The sequence below is a fragment of the Palaemon carinicauda genome, chromosome 42, assembly GCF_036898095.1.
Source record: "Palaemon carinicauda isolate YSFRI2023 chromosome 42, ASM3689809v2, whole genome shotgun sequence".
Taxonomy (NCBI): domain Eukaryota; kingdom Metazoa; phylum Arthropoda; class Malacostraca; order Decapoda; family Palaemonidae; genus Palaemon; species Palaemon carinicauda.
The window spans coordinates 40,700,529-40,708,028 of record NC_090766.1 but is presented as its reverse complement, the minus strand read 5'-3'; the positions used below and the strand labels follow the sequence as shown (position 1 = coordinate 40,708,028).

At 37.4% G+C, this 7,500-nt stretch overlaps 1 protein-coding gene across 2 annotated transcripts in view; it reads left to right on the top strand.

Annotated features, from left to right (window-relative positions):
- The window catches only part of LOC137632914 (neurotrimin-like), a 198,617-nt gene that overhangs the window by 147,204 nt on the left and 43,913 nt on the right, over positions 1-7,500 (top strand). The window lies entirely within an intron of this gene.

Below are 7,500 nucleotides of genomic sequence, written 5' to 3'. Positions count from 1 at the left end.
AGTTTCTTGAGACATACTGTGTCTGACAGCTGGAGGCTCCTGTGTCTTGGTTGCTCCCTGCTTCCGACTTTGCTTGACACTGTTGAACTTGAGAAGCTGCGCAATGGAAAGAGCTGCTTGTGTTGAAGAGGAATGGCTTTGATTCTTGATGGTGGGGCCATCCAGCACCATATTTACCATTGCAACTAGTACGTTTGGCACAGAGTCCTCCTGACAGCCGCCCGGGAATGATCCACGGAATTGGTAAGTGTCTTCAAACATATATCGACGAACTATCTGTGCAGCACGCGCAAGGTGAACTGCCTCAGTGTCACAGTCTTGCTCGCAGGCTTTGCCTAGCGCTTCACCAATGTCTTCATCAAACGCTAGTAAAACATCTCGGCCTTTGCTGTGGGATCTCAGGCCTGGTATCTGGGCTAACAGGCGCTCTTTCAGCCTTGTGCTATTAACTTTCTGGCACAAAACAACCCCGAGCTGTTCCATTCTTGTTGTGTATAGCTTTACAAGTTCTGCGAGTCTGAAGACTGGGGTGGTGCCCTCTTCTAGGTGGGTTTCCTCGATATACAGGACCAGTTCAGCCAGTACGATTCTTGACACCTTCATGGTCAGTTTTCTGCTCGGCTTCTACAGTGGTCTTTGCACGATAGTAAAGAGCCAACAAACACTTGGAATGGTACTTGGCCTCCAGAGCCACCATATCACCCATGCTGAGCCTGGCTATGAGTTCATTGTCCCCAACTTGCGCTGCACACTTCCGTATGCGTGTGTCCACCTGGAAGGTTGTTACTTCATGTAGGGTCTCTGTGCCAGACTTTCCACAGAAAAAGCAGGAGGTGCCGCTGGTAGTGGCTTCTGAAGAGTGTGTTCTGGCGCACTTGGCCTGGACATTGTCAGTACTATCAAATGCTGAGCTGCTTGCGATGCGTCTCTTCTCTGCTCTTCGTAGCATTGTGTTATTGTATTTGAGCATACATGTTTTATGCCACTTGGCCTGGTGGGCAACCATTGTCGCCTCAACACCTTGTCCTTCATCTAGTCTCTGTAACTGAACAGTTCTTGGCAGTTCTCCGAGTTCATCAAATTTGACCAAGTTTGCAGCCATTGTCGTGTATCCACTCCCAGGGTCTCGGCGTTTAGACAGTACTGGGCAGACAAGTGACTCTGTTGTCTCCTCTTGACATACAAGACACAGCTTCCAGTTTGTCTCAGGAGGTGTTGTGGGAGTACGTTGCTCAAAAGTATCGACCAGTTGGAACTTCTTTGCCATGGCTGCAGTCTGGAACAACGCGTCTCTGATGTCAGGTGGTGCTGCTGCTGCCTCACCTGCAAAGACACAAAACACCACCATGTTACCACAAGTTACTACTACAAGCACCATGACTATCAACACTATACTATTACTGCAGCCGCCGTCACTGCCACCAACGCTGCCGCTGCAAAGTAAAATTTATTTTCTTGTGAAATGGTAGCCAAATTATTTGGTAAGCACAGAAGTATGTGTAATTGTACAATACTTATCACCTCTAGCACACTTATCACCTTTAGCAACCACAAAAAGACAAATTATGGTACATATTCAATGACGCTAACGGTAAATAGCGGCCATTTTGAAAAATGGCCGCCAAATGTGCTACGGGGAGAATCTTGAATGCCTCCATATCCAAAATTGTTCAGAATGTATTAATCCACATGTGTGCCAATTTTGGTGCTTTTAGAACAATTTGAACAATTGGTTTCATATTTCTTACTATGCCGCTGGGCTATGGGCAAAATTTTACTCGCAAAACTTCCACTCTATATTTTTCATCTAGCGAGGCTGAATTTTGCCCGGTACATTGAGAAAAAATAATAGATCAGGACGGCATAGCGTAATACGAGCGCTTTGTTCACGATGAGTCTCCTAGGGCGCACAACACATGCAAGGATTATGGTTTAACCTTAATCTTTGCAAGACGATTTTGGAAACCAGGCATTCGAAAAACGCATCGGGCGAACATTCCAGCGACAAATACATTTGCATGTCACCCACCACATGGTATGCTAGCCGGCTCGCATGTATATAAGGAGGTTGCATGGGCATCATTAGCCAGTTCTCACAATGCATCAAGTCACCACATTGATAGCCAGCCAACGCACCTACCGCTGCCTAATGGCTGTCCTGCCACAAACCTCTGTAACGCCTAAAGATTCCTGGCGTGACACCAACTAAGTCTGCTGCTGTGCCCACCACTGCCAACATTCCTAAAAAGGACGTGAAAAGGATGAAGGTACCCAAATAGTCCAACACACTACCCCCAGGACGCCCCACACCACCACCTGCACCGGCCACAAACCACCAACTGCACCGGCCAGCGCCCAAACCACGCCAACCAATGCTAGCCAGGATATGTTTGCAACCCTAACCCCCCCCCCCACATGTTAATAGATGAATTGCCAAGGACATCAGATCACAACCTGGGCTAGGATGGGTCATCGGGCCGTGCAAACCTGTCAATCGTGATCATAGGAAATGATGCTGTGGTCATTGTACCTTAGGATGTCCTTGCACCCCAGGAGCATCAGGAAGAAGTGGAACTGGAGATAGAAGAAGCTCCATCAACATTAGCATAGGAGGACAAGGTGGTGGGCCAAGAGGACACAGATGGTAGGGTGCCATCTCACCACATCACCCTGCTCAAGTGTGTACGTGCCTTGGCCTTCTGTTCACGCTCCTTTTTGTAGTAGTATACAGCTTCCATGAAGAGGAATTCCAGCTCCAGGATCTGCTGCACCATTGCAGGATTGTCTCTGATGAGGCGGGGTGTCACATACTGCTATAGGGTCATAGTGGGTGTGGTGGCTGCTGAGTTGTAGGTGTTGTTCCAGGGTTGGACTGTCACATCAGGTGTCTGCTGGGTTTGGTTTAGTGGCTCCATATATATCACACTTGGCACTCAATGTTTTCTCGATCATGCCATCTATCGTCAGTTGCTCTACGGCCATCCAATAGCCGTGCTTATGTTCCTATAATGTAGCCCCATATCGTGTGATGTTTACAATTGAAGTTTTCCATCGCAGCTCTATGTTCCCCTCATTCATCCAGTCAGTCGGTCGACGTTCGCACGCTACCAGTGCCATGACGCTCGATCTTCATCTCAGACGCTCAATACCCATCATTCCGTTGTTTGAATGGTCGTTCGAGACACAAGTGTCTGGCAACAATTAGCGTCGCTCGACACTGGCAACAATCGGCATCGCCTTATTACTAATTTTTCTTTTTTGTCCTTTTTACTTGATTTTATCCCACTTTCAACAAGCTTTCTATTTCTAATCAAATCTTTCATCTAATCGTTGTTTGCAAATCTATCACGAGGTTACTAATTACTACAAGATCTTAATCCACCATTACACATTCTCTCTCTCTCTCTCTCTCTCTCTCTCTCTCTCTCTCTCTCTCTCTCTCTCTCTCGAATTTGCTGATAATTGCTCCTTTTTAATGTCAAATTTTTCTTTATCACTTACTACACAAAATTATCTTGGTTAGTTTTTTCAAAATCTCTCTCTCTCTCTCTCTCTCTCTCTCTCTCTCTCTCTCTCTCTCTCTCCTCTCCTCTCTCTCTCTCTCTCTCCATTAGATTTTTCGCCCTTTTTCCCTTTCACAAACTAAACCGAGCACATCTTCTCAACCCTGATTGACAGCAAATCCATCGCGTAATTGGTCCCATCCACAAGAGTTTCCAAAGTTACCCCATACCCTGGAGCCTCTGGAGCCTCCTTGTCAGGGCGATGATCCAGCTCTAATTAGTTATAGTGTCCCAGAAGGTGTTCTGGAAACTCATTCGTCACTTGGAAATATTAGCTGTGTCTTCCCCGACAAGGGAAGATTTGTGACCAATCCTTCATCTTTTATGGTTAGACTCTCTGGCCCATGAGTTAACTGGCCGTGACGCTATCTCTTGAGGAGATTAATTCCTCCCGTATAATTTGATATGGAGCCAGTTCACGGCTGGAAGACCAGTTCTCTAGGAGGAATCCTCATCTAAATAGCCTTTTTAATAGTCTCTATGATTGGTTAGATGGTTTGTTTTCAGGGAAGTTACAAAACAGAAGGTATTAAATCATTACGAGATCTATTGCTTCCAACTCCAGAAACCTTTGTCCAAAAGCCACCGGCTTCCTATCCATAATAAATCATGCTAGTTAAGCTTCTATTCCTTACCCCTTTGCTTATTCCTGCCTTTCTACTTCTCCATGTAATTGTTCTTCCCTCTATCCTCCCCTCCTGGTCCTTCCTTATCCTTTTAAGTTTCTCCCCTCCTTATCCAACCCTTCCAGATCCAATTAACAAGCTAATTTTAAATTCTCTTCACTAAATCAAGGTATAATTCTCTCTCTCTCTCTCTCTCTCTCTCTCTCTCTCTCTCTCTCTCTCTCTCTCTCTCTCTCTCTCTCTACAAATCCTTAAACTAAATCCCTCGACCAAAGAGCAAATGAAGTCTCACTGATCGACTTTGAGACATCCAAAATCCTTGTAACTCCTTGTTATTCTCTCTCTCTCTCTCTCTCTCTCTCTCTCTCTCTCTCTCTCTCTCTCTCTCTCTCTCTCTCTCTCTCTCTCTCTCTCTCTCTCTCTCTTTCTCCTTTTTCGTCTGCTTCTAAATGATTTATATTTGTGAAGCGTTGCTCTGTTCAACTGAAGTACAGTGGATTCATTCAATTGTTTATTAATCTTGTTTACCCTTAAAAAAAAGGGCGTCTGTTGTTTCCTTTTCTTCTTCTGCTTTTATTTCAACATTTCAACAACCAGGCTTGATACTTGAGCTTGCAATAGAGGAGTGTGCTTGTCAATAATCTTACTGGAAAACTCAAGCTGTCTACTTCATGATATGAAAGGTTCTGGTTTTGATTTCATAAATATAAAGTATTTATCAACTCTAATTGTAAATAATATTGCGTTTAGAATTAATTACAACACAATAGAAATATATGTTATTGCTGTTATTGTTAACATAATAATAATAATAATAATAATAATAATAATAATAATAAAAATAAATAAATAAATAAAAATAATAATAATAATAATAATAATTAACGATAATAATAATGCCCCGGTAATAATAATAATAATAATAATAATAATAATTAACGATAATAATAATGCCCCGGTAATAATAATAATAATAATAATAATAATAATAATAATAATAATGATAATAATAATAATAATAATAGTAATAATTTAAAAATAAAAATAAGAATAATAATGATAATAATAATGCCCCGGAAATAATAATAATAATAATAATAATAATGATAATAATGATAATAATAATAATAAAAATAATAATAAAAATAATAAGAGTAATAATAATAATAATAATAATAATAATAATATATTTTACATACATATATATATATTATATATACACGTATATATACATATACATATATATATACATATATATATATATATATATATATATATATATATATATATATATATATATATATATATATATTATATATATATAAATATATAAATATATATGTATATATATGTATATATATACACGTATATATATTATATATATAAATATATATATATACATACATATATATATATATATATATATATATATATATATATATATATATATATATATATATATATATATATATATATATATATATATATGTATGTATATATATATATATATATATATATATATATATATATATATATATATATAGCCAGACACTTGTTCTTCATCATATAAAGGAGTAACAACATTAAAATAGATCTTTCATATATAAACTATAAAACTTAACAAAACAAACAAGAGGAAGAAAAATAAGATACAATAATGCACCTGAGTGTACCCTCAAGCAAGAGAACTCTACCCCCAAAAGACAGTGGAAGGAACATTTTTCTCCTTCAAGACAGAATCCTCATCATAACTTCATATTTACCTACCTGAAGAAGCAATTGCTCGCACATACCACACAATTGCCTTCCGGAATAAGTCCTCATCTCCGGCCTTTGTGCCTACAATCTTCGAGAGTTTTTTTTAATCTCGTACTTTGGGCTTAATATCCTGCGCGAAATTGCGAGCAACTGAATCTGGGCACATTTGACAATAGGTGCAATATGGCGGAATGGTTGGCCAGATCATCTTCGTATTTGGAGAATGGAGCTGTTTGCGAGAACCTTTATATTTTGCTTCTCTCGAACAAACCTGCCTCTTTATAAAAGATAAGATTTTTTTTTTATATAGGCTCTATCTTTCTACCTACCTATCCATTTATCTGTCTATCTATTTATCTTTCTATCTATTTATCTATCTATCTATCTAGCTACATTTCTATTAGTATTTTTCTTTCAAAAGGCTCTTTCTATCTATCTATCTATCTATCTACCTATCTATCTACCTACATTTCTATTAGTATTTTTTTCAAAAGGCTCCTTCTATCTTTCTATCTATCTATCTATCTATTTATCTATCTATCTATCTACCTATGCAGCTAGTTAGCTACATTTCTATCTGTGGGTATTTCCAGATAAGCTCTATATATTCATTTATCTGTCTATCTATCTATCTGTTTATCTATCTATCAATCTACATTTATATCTATTATTTATAAATCCTTCTGAGGTATTCATTTCATTTCACTCGATTAGTTTATAGATTGACCTTCAATTCAAATATTTAATGCAAGGCTGCAAATTCTCTCTCTCTCTCTCTCTCTCTCTCTCTCTCTCTCTCTCTCTCTCTCTCTCTCTCTCTCTCTCTCTCTCTCTCTCTCCTAATTCATTTATCTATTTATTCATTTATTGCAAGTACACTTTAATATTTTTTTTTTGGTCAAATTAAAAGGCTTTGAGCTATACATAGATTATAAAATATTCATTTAATATAGTTTCACATTGTTATAATTTTGAATAATACATTATATTATATTTGAATTACTATTCAAGCATGATTCTATTAAGATACTAATATTATTCCTTTGACAATATACTGTTAATTACAGTAAAAATCTTTAGAATAATAGTTAATTTGACATATCAAGATAGATATGAAAATAATTAAGATTTGTCATATCAAGATAATATAATTACTTAGAAAGCACAATAACTAAAAAAAAATCTTTTATTTATATTCTAACGAAAATTATATACATTTGTCATAATATAATGTTTTTTTGACAAACAATTATATAAAATTACTGATTTTATCACTCAAAGATAATTATAATATGCCCAGTTAGGCTAAATTATATTTTATCGTTACAAACAAAATCAAATAATTATATACTGGAAATTTTTAATAGAAAAAAAAAATATCAATATGACACATTGATTAAGTTTGAATCCACCCCTCATTATTTCTCATTAAGACTCAAGTCCAGGGGGTTCCGACATTTGAAATGTTAAACTGAAATCTAAATTGAATGATCATATTACGATAAACGCATCCCGTTAATACAAATATCAAATGTAATGACATGGATGTCATT